This window comes from Somniosus microcephalus, chromosome 23 (genome assembly GCF_052327205.1).
Source record: "Somniosus microcephalus isolate GS21.2 chromosome 23, FLI_Smic_1.0, whole genome shotgun sequence".
Taxonomy (NCBI): Eukaryota; Metazoa; Chordata; class Chondrichthyes; order Squaliformes; family Somniosidae; genus Somniosus; species Somniosus microcephalus.
In genome coordinates, this window is record NC_141009.1 from 37,664,606 (window position 1) to 37,681,776 (window position 17,171).

The window sequence follows — 17,171 nt, forward strand, 5'->3', positions numbered from 1 at the left end:
ACAAACTCTGTTCCCGAGCCATCAACTCCATACTTCTCCTTAATGTCTGTCTGAGGCTGAACCACACTGTTCGCAACCTTGGTGTCATATTTAACCCTGAAATGAGCTTCCGACCACATATCCGCAGCATAACTAAAACCGCCTATTTCCACCTCCATTACATTGCCCGTCTCCGCCCTTGCCTCAGCTCATCTGCTGCTGAAACCCTCATCCATGCCTTTGTTACCTCTAGACTTGACTACTCCAATGCACTCCTGGCTGGCCCCCCACATTCCACCCTACGTAAACTTGAGGTGATCTAAAACTCGGCTGCCCGTGTCCTAACTCGCACCAAGTCCCGTTCACCCATCACCCCTCTGCTTGCTGACCTACATTGGCTCCCGGTTAAGCAACGCCTCGATTTCAAAATTCTCATCCTTGTTTTCAAATCCCTCCATGGCCTCCCTCCTCCCTATCTCTGTAATCTCCTCCAACCCCACAAACCACCCCCCGCCCCGAGATATCTGCACTCCTCTAATTCTGCCCTCCTTGAGCATGCCTGATTATAATCGCTCAACCATTGGCGGCCGTGCCTTCTGTTGCCTAGGCCCTAAGCTCTGGAATTCCCTTCCTAAACCTCTCCGCCTCGCTACCTCTCTTTCCTCCTTTAAGACGCTCCTTAAATCCTACCTCTTTGACCAAGCTTTTGGTCACCTGCTCTAATTTCGCCTTATGGTGTCAAATTTTTTGTCTTATAATACCGCTATGAAGTGCCTTGTGAGGTTCTCCTACGGTGAAGGCGCTATATAAATACAAGTTGTTGTTGAGTAATCGTAGCCAGAGGAAAACAGCCTTTCACCGTCTATTCTAAATATAAGCTTATCCTGTGAAATATGTCCCGACTGATTCTTAAATTTCAAAAAGAAAAAGATGAATGCAGAATTCAACCTGTGCACTGAGGATGTTCTGCTCAAATCCCTCACGTGGCTAGCAGGTTGGGATTGAAGCACAGAAGCAGACTCATGCTGTCACAACAGATCCAACGTCTCACATAAATAAGAACATCCAGATGCCCCATTCGAGTGGATGACATATATCTTAATGTGTGATTAACCTATAGTGGAGGTGGTGATTTTCACCATTTTATGGTTAAGATATCCATTAACACTCCCTGATGCTCGAGGCACTTAGTTGCTTCTATGTGGTTGGTCTCTGTAATTCGTTGTGATTTACTCTTCTTAATCTCAGTCCAGCCTGCTGCAGGCATTGCCAGCGATGGTACTTTGAACCTTTCTGCTGCTTACGAGGAGCTTCATAATACTCGCTGTTCAAGTCTGGTCAGAAGAAAATTTAAATTGGAATTTAACTCTCCAATGTCAATATTTTCCTCTGCATTCATTTAAACAAATTGTTAAATGGGTTTTATAAGGATCTTAACACATTAATTAAGTCTAATGCACCAGGAAAATATTGAAGCAGGTCTTGTTTAATACTGATTTTTTTGAAGAGAAACGTAAGATAAAATGAGCATTTTTGTTTAAGCATGGAGAACAGTGTCTGGTCTCATGTTTTTAAGTAGTGGTTTCTGTTGCTTTTGACTGTTTTGTCTCTTCCAATTTTATTACCTGATCAGTTGGATTAGGTATATCCAGTCTTAATATTTGGATTTATTACTCTTGAAAGATAATAAAAGCAAGAGAGTGCATTCCAAAGATAACACATCCCCACATTCACTGTATAAACAAAAGTTCCTTGTTTTCCTTTCCAATCTGCTCTGTGTTTATACAGTCGATTTGAACCTTTTTATTTTAATTTTTTTTCCTTCACGGAAGCCTCGTCTACTCTCTGATGTTCAAAGCAGATAATGCAACTTTGTGCAACGCCACAAGACAGAGTTTTCTACTTGAATGGGGGTTACATTATCCTTACTGCAAAAACATTGTGTTCAGTCATTTTAACACTTGCCTCTGGTCCACATTTTAACCTTCTTCATATGTCCTGGCCACACAAAAGCCAAGCCTTTGCTCTACTCCACTGATCATATTGAACGTGGCATGACAAGCTGTTAAGAGGCAGACGGGATCCTTGACTTTATAAATAGAGGCATAAAGTAAAAAAGCAAAACCTTTACAAATCACTGGTTCAGCCTCAGATGGAGCATTGTGTCCAATTCTGTGCACCATATTTTATAAAGGATGCCAAGGCCTTGGAGAGGGTGCAGAGGAGATTTACCAGAATGTTACCAGGGATGAGAGTCTTCAGTTGTGTGGAGAGACTAGAGAAGCTGGGATTGTTCTCCTTAGAGCAGAGAGAATTAAGTGGAGATTTAATAGAGGTGTTCAAAATTATGAAGGGGGAAACATTCGGTTGCTTTGCGCCTCCCGTTAGCGCTCTAAATCTTAGCGCCTGGGCGCGGCGCCGCCAATACCTCTCACGAAATTCAGCGGGAGGTTAGCGGTGGCAGTAACCATTAGCGCCCCGTGGCACTACGCCGCCGACAATGATGTCATCGCCATGCGCAGCACCCCGCTCGCCCGCCAGCTGCGTTCTTCGGTAGCGCCCCCTGACTTACCGCCAGACGCTATGTCCGACGGGGTCAGGGAAGCCTACCTGCAGCCGGGGCAGCGCTGATTAAAGGCGAGGTGCCGGGCAGCCATTTTTGTTGCTGGCCGCCTGCCAGCACCTGCCCCCGTTGCAGTCCCCGGCCTCCTCTTCAGCCCCCCCCCCCTGCGGGGTGCCGGCTGCGATTCATGAGCCCAGCACTTCTCTTGAGTGCCGGGCTCTTTTGCCGGCACTCTGATCCCTGGTGGCGCTGCAGCACGAAGTGCCGAGATATTCCCATGCAGCGCCCCCAGACAGAGGAGGGGCGCTACTGGTCCCTCTTGGGGTGCTACCGATGAATTTTGGCCACGGGGGCGCTAAAAGTAGCGCCCAGGCGAAGTTAGCGCCCCAAAAGGGGCGCGACTCAATTTTTCCCCCAAAGGGTTTTGATGAGAGTAAATAAGGAGAAACTGTTGAGATGTTAACATTTAAAAAATCTGAAACCCGCCCGCTTCCGGTTTATCGGATGCAGGACAAGGGGCGGGTGGGCAGGCAACTCACTCCCAGGAGGTGGGTTGGCAATTTAAATATTTTATTATGGCTGGCAGCCTCAGATTTAACCTGCTTTGCAGGTTTAACAGTGGCTGGCCGGGCTTCCCAGGCCTCGGGAAATCCAGCAATAGAAGGGAGGCAAGTATAGCTTCGGGAGAAGGTAAGTGCCTTTACAGCACTGCTTGTGGGCCAGGAGGAGCAAGAGTGCCTGCCCGCCCCCCATCAATCAGACCACCCCTCACACAAAGACTCCCAGGTCAGGGAGCGGACCGACCTGCTCTTGTAGCCTGCTCCAGAGTTCTCCCTGCCCGACTGGAAGCCAAGCCTGTCAATCAAGCTGACTTCCGGGCGGGGAACTTGTCGAGGAGATAAGACGGACTTCCGGGTTTCCCGTCCGAAACACTCCGCCCCACAATACCCCCCGCCCCCCAGCCTACGCAACCTGCTCTTGTTAATATCCAGGTCTGATTCTATTGCTGCTGCCACCAGTGGAGATACAGCCATCAGGCCCAAAACAGAAACTACACTCCTGAACGCTTGTGCTTCCATTTCAAAAGTGGAAGAATATTATGAGGACAGGAGTTTATGCAACCTAAATAAAGAGCTGAGCAAGAATCCCACTTTATGGCCTTGGCATTGCTCTTACACCAGCTCTTTGTTGCTGTTAGACCAACTAGCCAACGAGCGTTTTGTACCATTGCATTGGGCAAAAAAATTGGGGAAGCCACTGGGAAGTGGACAGGCCCAAGCCTCCCCTGATTACCTCCCCCATCCATAGCACAAATGTTAACTGTCTACCATTGCAGTTTCTGGGCAGCTGAAGATACCACTGCGGCCTGGGCTAGAACAGGACCTCCGTTTCCTCCAAGGCTGGGCCCAAAAATGTATCAACCTGGTCATGAACCAAATACCCAAACACTGCAGCAAATGAGAACTGTTGGCCATTTGCTTCACACTTTTATATACAGGATATCAAAACAGAAAAAGAGATTGTAATTTAGTTCTGTGTGACCTCCTATTTAAAAAAAAAATACAATAGGCATGTGTAATTCCTCTTCTACAGTTGGTATCTCTGATCATAAGAAATCACGGAATCATACAGGACAGAAGGAGGCCATTCAGCCCATCGTGCCTGCGCCGGCTCTCTGAAAGAGCTGTCCAATTAATCCTATTCCCTTGGTCTTTCCCCATAGCCCTGCATTTTTTTCCTTTTCAAGTGTGATGTCAGAAATATTTTACGACATTTACTGTGGGTGTTGTAGCCACCTCGCTTTATAAATGAAAACCAAGAAGTTGAACTTCCATCAGTAATAAATCATTTTGATTTACACGTTTTTAAGAAAAGGGCAATATGTATGATATGCATAGAAAACAAAATATACATTGATCTCTTCTGAATAATTTTGAAATGATTATATTTGTACATATGCATTATTATTATTTTTTGTGCTAGGGTGACCGAGGTGAAATTGGGCTTCCTGGGCCTTTTGGGGCTTCTGTAAGTAATCTGATCTTTTTGCTTTTGGTAGTGCTGGGTGTGCATTGTAAATGTTGATTATAATTTATTAGAAACTAATATTCTACTCATGTGTCGGCTGCTGGTGTTTCATGCCTGATAAGTTGTATTCATAAAAAGAACAAACAATTAAACAGCATGAATATTTATTGAAGGCCTGCCTAGATTTTCAGATGGACCTGAACAGAAATCATCTTTTCTGGTTTGGCACGAGAACCCTTCTTTCAGACACTCACGGGGGGAATTTTCCAGGGGGGTCAGCGGGCGCGGTCGGTGGCGGGTCAGATGGGAAAGTGTTTTCTTTTGACAGTGGGTCGGGACCACGATCAGCATCGCCAGGCACACCAGCAGCACCAACAACCACACCAACCTTCTCCGCAATCACCTGATGCTGCACAAGACACCGGGCATCAGCACCTGACCACATTGCTGCCCGGGACACCAGGGATGGCCTCACCATGGCCACATTTACTTCACTTGATGCTGCACGCCCTGGCTGCCACGTGATGTGCCAGGTTGGCACCAGCCCACGCCAACAACATAAAGCATCCCTACAATGCCCAAGCCATTCCGTTCACACTCATCACCATTATGTCTCACCACTCACTGCAACTTACTAAGCCACTTCCAAAGGTGCACACAAACCTGTCCAAGAACACAAAGTGCTGAAAATAAAGATTTCAATGTTTGACAGCACATTAACAGAAACTTCACATGAACATTGGCTAAAACATTCGGTGTCTACCCTTGTGTGTTGTTAGTCGGTATGAATGGATTAGGTTGAGGGTGAGTGTGAGGGGTGGCAAGTGAGATGGGGAAGTGATAATGTAGATAGAGAGGGATGGGTGGAGGTTCCAGGTAAGTTGGTGTGGGTTAGGATGTGCAGGAGTAGGGTAGGGAAGACAGAGTGATGTGGATGTGATGAGTGTGGCTTGGCAGTAACATTTTGTGATCTATTGAGATCATTGAAAGGTTTGCGCCACTGCAGCCTGGTCCTCCTGACAACATCCCTGCTTGTGTCCTCCTGTGCAATGTGCAACCAGGCTGCATAAGCATATGGAGGGAGTCATGGGAGAGCCTGGGTGCAGCCGTGCACCTCTGTGCAGTGCTTGTCAGTGTTTGCAGCACCTCAATGCTGTAGAACACTGACAGCACAAATGTCAAAGCAAATTTCGGCATGGTCCCTTTAAGGAAACCGGCTGATGACGTGTCATCAAATGACGTCATCAGACCCGCTTCCTTCAATTGGGCCGGAAAATGCGCTGGGCAGGCTTAACAAGCCCAATCAGGGGAAAGTCATGTCGAAGGCCGGGATGGAGCCAGCAGCGAGGCCATGAGCCGCCACTGACCTCGCCCGCCCAGGTAGGGGAAATCGTGGCCATAGTTTCTCCACTCCCCATTGCCATGCCCTCTTTGCTGTTGAGAGAGAAGATGGTCACCTGATTCCAAACCTGCACCAATGCGCTGTGTCAGCAGCTGCTGGGAGATGTGGGAACAACCCACGATGACTCACTTTTTTCTGTCGTCTTCCCATTGTTGGGGAATTGCCTGCCCTCAGCTGGCCACCATGGCTGGGCTAAGTTGTTTGGTGTGTAAGAGATCACCGACATAAAGCTCTGAATATGCGTCTTGCTGTTCTGTTAAACAGCACCCTGGTGCTCCATTATTCTTCATCTCCTCCATACTCCAATGGTGGCCACATATGGTACCTGTAATTCACGGTGCTTTTTGTGTTGCAGAACAAATTGAGTTCTTTCAATTCTTCCCTATTAAAAACATTTAATCTCATGAAGTGCTGAGTCAGGAATGTTGACTGTCTAGAATTTAATAACCCTTCTGGGAAACATACTGTCGTAGTTTATTAATGCACTTAAAAATGGGAGACTTACATTAATAGATAAAGTTCAAGTTGATTTACAGATATATTCCTAGCTTGCTGCCTTCTGTTATATATCTCTCTAATTATTCCTTGAATGTTAACACAAATGTAAATGGATAATAAAATTTGCTTTATTTAGGAAAAAAAGTATGATATTAAAACAAACATTCTTTTCAGCCAGATTTTGAGCATATGCAACATATAATTAATGAATTGGGGCCTCAGCAAACGATCTCATTAATAACAATAATGATTAACTACAAGGTATCATACTTAACGTCAACTAAAGTGTACTTTAAATATCATTCTAAATGATATTTGATGCCTTGCATAAATACGTGGTTTTTAACTAAATAAAAGCTTTTGATAATTTGCTTTTAAGCAGATTATTGGGAAAACAAATGAAAGAAAATGCTCATATGTTATTTTTGTTTCTTTTGTGTGAGCTGCAGCGATTTTTCAGGTTTAATAGAATCTTACTGCGCAGAAGGAGGCCATTCGGCCCGTTGTGCCTGTGCCGTCCCTTTGGAAGAGCTGTCCAATTTAGTCCCACTCCCCAGCTTCTTCCCTGTAACCCTGCAAATTAATCCTCTTCCAGTACATGTCCGATTGCCTTTTGAAAGTTCAGTTTTTTTTTCCTGTGGAAGGATTTGATCAATTAGTAGTTGATGGTTTACAGATGGCTTCATGGCCCTTTAATATGAGGTCATTGCTGGTAATTCAAAATGACATTCGTAAACAACGTGAAAGACAAGACAGGGGTCTCCTGGCAGGGTGAACAAGAAGCTTCCTTATCTCTGGACATGTATGGAAGGGCTGACGACACATTACTTTTTTAAACATTAAGGACAATGGGGGAACAAGCTTGCTTACAACATTGATTGGTATGCATGTATTCTTTATGGTCAAAGATGGTTTCATTTGCATTTCTTATTGTTCCTTATTCCCTGTTGGTGATATTTTGCCGACTGCTCTCGCAGTGTGAGATGTCAGTACTGGGAAATAGAACATTTTTCCACTTTTGGAATCCAAGTCAGGCAGGGAAAACCTCTGTCTGCACTACCCCTGCAATGATTCTTAAAAGAAACAACACCTCCTACACCAGACATCCTGTGGCCAGTCTGAGTAAAATTTGCAGGTGGTTTTATGCTGTTGGCCTGCATCCTTTTAAGAATTGAGTTGAAAATGGCCAATCTCTGTTCTCTTAGGAGTCTGACAGCCAGCAGAGAGAGGAGACTTTCATCCATCAATCTGGTGTCGATATGAGATTAGATTTTAGCAGTCAGAAGATTAGGCTGCTTAATTCATCGTGTCAGTCAGCTCATTCATTATTTGTGGTGATGTCAATCAAGGTTTAAAGCAATGGCAGTCAGCTGGATCCGGGCCCTTTCGGTAAATTAATCTCTCTGAGACGCTGCCAGATTTGTACCGACTGAAATGCCTCCTCTTAAACCAGAGATATATCGAAAGCCCTTCATTGAGTGCCATTACCACTAAATTATGTCGAACAAAAAGTTTAATTAGCTGCAATCTGTAGAGGAGGAGATTTTTTTTTTTAATTGCTTTATTTACAAAGATTTGGCAGCCTGGAGCGAAGTCTAGGGGTTGGGATTTGGGAGGGTTTCGCAGGTGGAAAGTGGGGGAGAAACCTGGGCTGGCAGTGGCCTAAACTTTCTTCGTGGGGCCTAGACGAGTTGGAGTGCTCCTTTGGCCCTCACATAGATTAATTTTACACTCGCCTTACAGGGCATCCACCAGGCTTTACTGAGTGAGTAAGGTGACCATGGCAGGCGCCCCACTCAGTAGGCAGCTAAAATAGCTTTAGGGTGCTATCTAAGTGATAAAAGCCTGATTCACGTATATTTATGAGGCTCCCACTTGAGTCAGGCAGGCGCCAGAGCGATATTAAAATAGCTGCGGGGTGAGAAACAAGCGTTAAGTGCACCACCGGGATTTTAGCTCCTGTTCCGCACAGTTTCCGTCAGGTGGAGGGAGTTAAAATTCCCCATCTTCAAGAAAGTGCCACATAAAAGTATTCTTGCAAAAGTTTGGGCGTGTGGGGTCAGGTAGCAGAATGGATTGAAAGATGGCTACAAAACCGAAAACAGAGGGTAGGAGTTAAGGGAGGTTTCTCAGGCTGGCAGAAAGTGAGAAATGGTGTCCTGATGTTTACTATGTACATAAATGATTTGGATTCAGAAATCGGAGGTATGGTGTCAAAATTTGCAGGATACCAAATTGTGGGCCGTAGCTACTAATATGGAGGACTGCCCCAAAATACAGGAAGACATTAATGGGCTTGCAGAGCGGGTGATAAATGGCAAGTAAAATTCAATACAGCGAAGTGTGAGGTGATTCATTTTGGTAGGAGGAATAAAGAGGCCACCTATTCTTTGAAAGGTTAAAAAATAAAACTAAGAGGTAGAGGAGCAAGGAGATCTGGGAATACATAAATCTCTCAAAGTAGCAATGCAAGTTGATAAAGCCATAAAAAGTGCAAGCAAATTACTGGAGGAATAGAATACAAAAGCAGGGAAGTATTGTTAAACATGTATAGAACCTTGGTTAGACCACACTTGGAGTACCGTGTGCAGTTCTGGGCTCCATATGACAAAAGAATATTGAAGCACTGGAGAAAGTGCAGAAAAGATTTACAAGGCTGTTATTAGAATTGAGAGGATGCAAAGATCAGGAAAGATTGAGCAGGCTGGGGCTCATTTCTCTAGAGAAAACTAAGAGGAGACCTGACGGAGGTCTTCAAAATTATGAAGGGGTTCAATATTGGACACAAAGAAACTGTTTTCAGTTGTGAGTGAATCCAGAACTAAGGGGCATAAATATAAGAGAGCCACTAACAGATCAAATAAAGAATTTAGGAGAAATTTCTTTACACAAAGAGTGGTGAGAATTTGGAACTCGCTGCCACATGGAGTGGTTGAAACAGAGAGCGTTGGCATATTTAAGGGGAGGCTTGATGCATACATGAGGGACATGTGGCAGGGTGGGGAAGAGGTAATTAGAGTGGGAGGAGGCTCGTGTGGAGTGTAAACACCAGCATAGACCAGTTGGGCCAAATGTCCTGTTCTGTGCTGTAGATTAAATGTAATTCTGTGCTCTTAGATCATAACCTTTATGCTTTCCATCCTTCATGGTTATGATATAGCATTTATAATTTACAGTTTCCCTGTCTCCATAAATCAGTACTGTTTGCCATTTCCCTACCCACAGCAGTGCAAGGAGCCAGCACTCCCATAGATAGTGGATAATTGTAGCCCAGCCATCACAGTCAACCTTTTTCAAATGGTGCATTAAGATTAATAGAATGGCAACTTGTCATCATGCATAAAATATTGCAGTGAGCTGCAGCACTTGAGATTTGCTTTGTGCATTGTCTATGATCGAATGGATTCTGACAGATCCATATAGTTAGTTAGTTTAGCACTATTTTTATCTGTTTCTAAGCTTTGATCAAATACTATATTGTGTTGATTTCAGGGTGTCAAGGGTTTGAAAGGAATTCCAGGATTACAGGGACCCAGAGGCCCCCCAGTGAGTATCATTACAAAATCCTCACGGCATAATAGATTTATTGCAGTTCTTTTGTATCTTCCAAAATGAGAGCATTATTATGGTAACAATATTTTTTTTAATTTAAGGCTGCTAAATTAACATATTTCTGATAAAATGATTATAGGATTTAATTAGAAGACGGTCATTCCTCTGTGTGAGGTGTATTTTGCAGATACAAATGTACATTTGAGGCTTAAGTCTCAGCCATAGCTCAGTGGGTAGCACTCTCACCTCTGAGTCAGAATGTTGTGGGTTCAAGTCCCACTCCAGAGACTTGAGCACAAAATCTAGGCTGACACTTCAGTGTAGTACTGAGGGAGTGCTGCACTATCAGAGGAGCCATCTTTCAGATGAAACATTAAACCACGGTCCCATGGCACTATTCGAAGGAGGTCAGGGGAGTTCTCCTCGGTGTCCTGGCCTATGTTTATCCCTCAAACAACATTACTAAAACAGATGTTCTGGTTATTATCTCACTGCTGTGAAGCTGCCACGTTTCCTACATTACAGCAGAGAATACACTCAAAAAGGACTTCATTGGCTATAAAGTGCTTTGGGACATCCTGATAGTGTGAAAGGTGCTATATAAATGCAATTTCTTTGCTTCTTGCATTCTCTTTCTTCTTTCTTTTCTTTCTCTCTCACTTTTTGTCTTTTTCTCTTTTACTCTCTCTTTCTATTTTTCCCTCTCTCTCGCTTTCTCCCTCTCTTTCTTTCTCTCCCTCTCTCTTTCTCCCTCCCTCTCTTTCTCCTCTTTCTCTTTAATTCCTTTTTTCCTTTTTTTTCTTTTCTACACTGTATGAAGAGGATACACTCAATGGCAAATTAGCTCACAGTATCTTAGAACTAATGGATGAATACTGAAAACAGTGCTGTCTCATCCACACTTGAAGCCACAATCTGGAAACTTTAAATGGCCCTCCTGTCTCTACTGTAGGTTAAAGTGAGCTGTTCTTTTTAGTATGCAGTGAAGACCAGTTTAAAAGCTGATGTATTGTCCTGAAGTTCCCAAGTACGACTAGTGGCGAGGACCCTCAGGTGCTGCCAGCATGTTGAACACGATTTTCCAATGTGCACTGCTGAGGTTCCTCGCCTCCGGCTGGACTTGGAAAGTTTAGACCACCACGTCAGTGTAAATATGTCAGGTGATGTTCCTGAGTGTATTATGTAAAGGCTGTAATAGAAGCCATTTTGGTTCAAATCAAGGATTTAATTGATTTCATAGAAACTTACAGCACAGAAGGAAGCCATTCGCCCCATCGTGCCTGTGCTGGTTGTTTGAAAGAGCAGTCGTACATAGTCACACACCCCGGCTTTTTGTCCAAAGCCCTGTAAGTTCCTCATCCTCAAGTACCTGTCCAGCTCCCTTTTAAAATTATTTAAGGAATCAGCTTCCACCACCTTTTCAGTAGAGTGTCCCAGATCCTGACAACTCTCTGAGTGAAACATTTTCTGCTCATCTCCCATCTAGACCTTTTGCCAATGATTTTAAATATATGACCTTTGGTTATTGAGCCACTCACCAGAGGGAATAAATTTTCTTTATCTATTCTATCAAAACCTCTCATCATCTTGAAAACCTCTATTAGGTCACCTCTTAACCTTCCCTGTTCCAAGGAGAACAGTCCTAACCTTTCCGACCAATGTTAGACTGACTGACCTGTTGTTTCCTGGTTTATTACTCTCCCCTTTCTTGAATAATGGTTTAACATTAGCAACCCTCCAGTCTTCCAGCAATAATCCTGTATCCAATGAGGATTGAAAGATTGCGACCAATGCCTCTGCTGTTTCTACTTTTGCTTCTTCCAGCAATCTAGGATGCATTCCATCTGGACCAGGTGACTTACCAACTTTCAGTAATGCTAATCTTTTTAGTACGTCTTCTCTATCAGTGCCAGCTGTGGCTCAGTGGGTAGCACACTCGCCTCTAAGCAGAAAATTGTGAGTTTCCCTCCAGGGACATGAGAACATAAATCTAGGCTGACACTCCAGTGCAGTACTGAGGGAGTGCTGCACTGTCGGAGGTGCCGTCTTTTGGATGAGATGTTAAACCGAGGCCCTGTCTGCTCTCTCAGGTGGACGTAAAAGATCCCGTGGCCCTATTTCGAAGAGCAGGGGAGTTATCCCTGGTGTCTTGGCCAATATTTATCCCTCAATCAACATAACAAAAACAGATTATCTGATCATTATCACATTGCTGTTTGTGGGAGCTTGCTGTGCACAAATTGGCTGCTGCATTTCCCACATTACAACAGTTACTACACTCCAAAAAAGTACTTCATAGACTATAAAGCTCTTTGAGATGTCCGGTGGTTGTGAAAGGTGCTATATAAATGTAAGTCTTTCTTTCTTCTTTCTATCTATTACTATCCTGTCCATAACTTCCCTCTTCTCTTAGTGTAACCTTCACATCACCCGCTTTGTGAAGACTGATGCAAAGTACTCATTTAATACTTTAGCCATGTCCTCTGCCTCTACATGAAGATTTCTCTTTGGGTCATTAATAGGCCCAACTTTTTGCCTCGCTTACCTCTTACAATTTATGTTTATAAAATGGTTAGAGTTCAATTTAACGTGGTTTTCTTTATCAGGAGTTAGTTTTAGAGGAAGGGGGAAATATAATTACAAAATATTAATTGACCAGATGCCTTAGCTATTTATGTGGTAACAAGCTCTAATGAAGTCTATTTAATTTTCATTTGTTTTTGCAGGGAGAGTTAGGATTAATAGGAGCACCAGGACTGCCAGGGCTAATGGTGTGTACATTTATACATATCAAGGGAATAAATAGTGCCGAGTGTTAAGTATGCATATGTTGGATTAGTCAATCAGATTTATGTTCTGTTTGGGTTTTATAACCTACTACCAATGCAGTTGTTAATTTTGTTACTCAGAGGTATTACTTATATTTAAAAAACATGAAAAGATGGTAAAAACAACAGAAAATGCTGGAAAAACTCAGCAGGCCAGGCAACATCCGTGGAGAGAGAAATAGAGTCAACGTTTCGGGTCGAAACCCTTTGGATTTCCACGGATGTTGCCTGGCCTGCTGAGTTTTTCCAGCATCTGCAGTATTTTGCTATCGATGAAAAGATGGTATTCTAATTTAAACTACCAAGTATCTTCATGTTTGTTCTTTACCTATAGGGTGGAGAAGGACTTCCAGGACCAAAGGGTGTGGCAGGTGTGAATGGCTCTGAGGTATGCAAGAGATTCACTGATACCTTCCTATTAATTGGCTTTCCTGAATAAAGAGCTTCATGCTTACGTAGAAGCATAGGCACAGAGATGTTCATTTTGGCATCTTGGAAATGAGACAGCTTTGTGTCCAACTATGATGCGATGCTCCCATGTGGTTACAACATGCTTATGATAGAGAATCGTACAACCCCAGTTCCTATCATCATTCCCCTTTACTCTGAGTTCATGGTCTCAGCCAGAGCAAAGGGGATTGCAGGGGGTAGGGGCAAGTTATGTCCCCAGAGGCAGAGAGAGGAAATAAAAGGCCTGAATCAACCTACGACACTCTTGTGTACCATTTATCAAACACTTGCCCAACCTGCCCTCTCCAATGGGGAGTGGTATGAAGAGACTGTGAAGAGATATGGAAAAAATTGTATCAAAATGCATAGTGTTGTCACTAAAAGGACTTGTTGCAAATGGTACAATACTGCTTCAACAGCATTTATTGATGATTAATATTTTTGCTCTCAAAATAATTAGGAATAGGGAAGAAACAAACATGGCATTCCAAGAACTGGATGATATCCATAATTAGTTATGTTTTCTGCCTTGAATTTTCTAACTGCTGTCCGAGTCTTTTCCTTGTAATTATAGCGACCTGTACATTTGATATTTTAATCCCTATTTAGTAAACATGTATACCTCACTATGTTTTGAGCCATTTTCAGGTTGGCGATATCTGTTGTTATACACTCCGATCAGTATTTAGATCTTAGTTTCAGAGACAGGAAACCTGAGGTACTAATTGAGGAGAGTGATCCTGATAAGCAAGGCCAGTGTAGATGATAATTTCCAGACTTTCAGGGAACAAACATATTCTTTTGCTTTGCCTCCCAAGCACTACCAAAATTAGATGACCAGAGGTCATATACCTATCAACCATCTTTTCCTCCAGATTATCAAGACTATCATAGAGCATTAGTGGAGGACTACCGGGAATCAAATTTCTATTCTGCGACACCCTGGTCCACTCCTCAATCACCCCTACCAGCCCTTCCCCTTCGCCTGGCACCTTCCCGTGCAAACGCAGGAGATGCAACACATGCCCTTTTACCTCCTCCCTTCCCACTGTCCAGGGCCCCAAACACCCCTTCCAGGTGAAACAGCGATTTACTTGTGCTACTTTTAATTTAATATACTGTATTCACTGCTCACGATGCGGTCTCCTCTACATTGGGGAGACCAAACGCAGATTGGGCGACCGCTTTGCGGAACACCTCCATTCAGTCCATAAGGGTGACCCTGAGCTTCCGGTCGCCTGTCACTTTAATTCACCACTTCACCCCCACTCTGATCTCTCTGTCCTCGGCCTATTACATTGTTCCAATGAAGCTCAACGTAAGCTCGAGGAACAGCACCTCATCTTTCGATTAGGCACTTTACAGCCTCCTGGACTCAACATTGAGTTCTACAATTTCAAACTATAACCCCTGCCCCCATTTTACCTGCTGTATGATTTTGCCATTCCCATTTACAACATTTTATCTTTCCTGCCTCTTACATAAGCTTCAATTCCTTCCTCCCCTCCCCCCCTTCCCCGGTCTCTGCACCTGCTTAATATCTGTTACATCTCCAGCTTTTTCTAGTTCTGAAACATTAACTCTGTTTTTCTCTCCACGGATGCTGCCTGGCCTGCTGAGTGTTTTCTGTTGTTCTATCAAATTTCTACTATTTCAGTAGAATAAATACATACATGTGATGCTGTAGACCCAGATCTAGCTTCAGCTCCCGTAATAATAACATTATGATGGGATATGCAGACATACATGGACAAAATGATGGTTGATACCCAATATCTGAAAATAATTTAAAGTGACCGCCACGCACAGAGTACGCTTATGCAGTACGCGAATGGGAACATTGCATGTTTTCTTCTGAGTCTCTTAAATGAACAGACATTGCTATGCTCGCTCTTCTGTTTGTTAGGTAACCTACCCGTTTTGTGTGCAGTGGCCCTTCATTCTAAGGTTCATAACAAAACTACAGGAAACTTTTTGGTATCCGGCACGGACGGGACCGACGTGTTGCCGGTTCATCAACAATTCTGGATAACCGAACGCTATAGTAAAAGATACGGCGCTCAGAGCTCCGTATAAAGCAACAAACCCAACAGCTTCAAAACAATCGGCACAAGTTGCAAGCGTCTCTGTAGTTTAGCAACAGCTTCAGCTACACCCTTGCACAGCAACAAATGGAGTAAAAAAAGTAACTAAAAGTAAAAAAAAGTTACCTGAACCGACTCCTGAATTTTGCCGGTGGATAGAGCGTTCCGGTTATTTAGGGGCCGGTTAATCGAAAGTTTCCTGTATCTAAAATTGAAAGGCACATTCTTCGGACAGAAAGAATAACCTGAAGACGTATATTATTATTTTCATGAGGTGATTTAAATGATCACCTTGTGCCTTTATAAATGAATGAGAGAAGGTCTGCTAACATTGTTCATGTAGACAGTCCCTTTAAATATGTTTTTGGCATACAGACATAAATATTACTACTGTGGGCCTAAAAAATTACTGTTGTGGACTTCAAATAATAAACATAAATACTCCAAACCAAAAGGAGTGTGATAATTATTCCTCAAAAAAAATTCTTCAAAGCATTTTGTGGAATTTTAGAAATTGTCTGTCTTCTTTCTGTTGAAATGAGCCACCCTGTGTTTTTGACACTTGCTGCAAGTAATCTTCAGGGTCCATGTGAGAAACTCTTGTAAGCGTCTTGCAAAGTGTGAAAGCAAGAGTCCCAAATACCACACTGATTGCTGTGCGCACTGTGAAAGCTAGGTTATAATTTGCCCTGCACAGTCTGGATCAGCCCTTTCTCAGTGCAGCAGTTGGTTGTGTGTGGTGTCGAAAATGTTTTCTCTGTCTAAATTAACGCTAAATAATAAACAGCCATGAAATAGTCATTGGCCCAGAAATTCAGTTCGCAGGCCTCCCGCGGGCGGAGGGCTGTGATTTGGAAAAATCTCCGACTGGACCGGAGGGCTCCCAGGGGGCGCAGAGTTCCGTTGCTGTGCCTCTTCAAACTGCCGGTGTGCAGGGCCTGCGTATCCCAGGGGCGCAGGTAGTTCGCAGCGTCCCTGGGATCACGTGGGCCATGGGGAGCCAATCAGAGCAGGGAATCTCCATTCATAGATTTGACAGGAAGACCTGTCAAATATATGAATAGCGATCACCCCAAAACATAAGTAAAACTTCAAATAATTTTTTTTTTTTAAATCACATTTTAAAAATGACTATAAATTACATAAATGAACTATTTTAAACAAAAATTTACATTTTTGAAAAAATAATTAACGTTTTTAACGGGGCGAAAAATAAACTTACCTTTCTTTAAAGTATTTTAAAATGATAAATCAGTGGAAATTTTTTTTTAAAACTTTCTTCAACTCTTAGCCTGGACAGGCACAAAAATTGTAAGTGTTTTCTGTGGGCGGAGGGTCTCCAAAAAATGGAACTCTCCACCCGCAGAGGCCCTTCTCCAGGCAGGCGTCCGATCTGTCAAGAGCTTTCTTGGCAGATCGGAAATGGCGGTTTCCAGCGCATGCGCAGTGCATGCCTGAAACCGGCATTTCCGTTGACTCTACGGGTGAGTACACAGTGCGTACACACTCATAGGGACCGGAATTTCTGCCTCGTTATTTGTTATTATAATATCATTAGTCAGAATAGATAATAAAAAAAACTGAGTCAAGAACCAGAGTGTTGGACTGGAAAGGAGCAAAGTTTAGAGTGACAAAAAGGTACTTAGACCATTGTGGTAAGGATATTGAAGCCATGGAAAAAGGTGCAATGTAGGTTTACTAGAATGAGACCAGGGTTGAGAGGACACAGTTATGATGAGAGGCACGGTAAAACTTGGACTGTATTCACTGGAACAGAGAAGGTTAAG

General features: G+C 43.4%; 1 protein-coding gene across 1 annotated transcript in view; it reads left to right on the top strand.

Moving 5' to 3' along the window:
- Positions 1–12,794, top strand: part of LOC147101826 (uncharacterized) — a 320,645-nt gene extending 307,851 nt beyond the window's left edge. The window contains exons 14-16 of the mRNA XM_085965804.1: positions 4,526–4,570; positions 9,963–10,016; positions 12,749–12,794. The gene's annotated coding sequence lies outside the window, so the exon portion shown is untranslated. The remainder of the gene's footprint in view (positions 1–4,525; positions 4,571–9,962; positions 10,017–12,748) is intronic.
- The last annotated feature ends 4,377 nt before the right edge of the window (positions 12,795–17,171 follow it).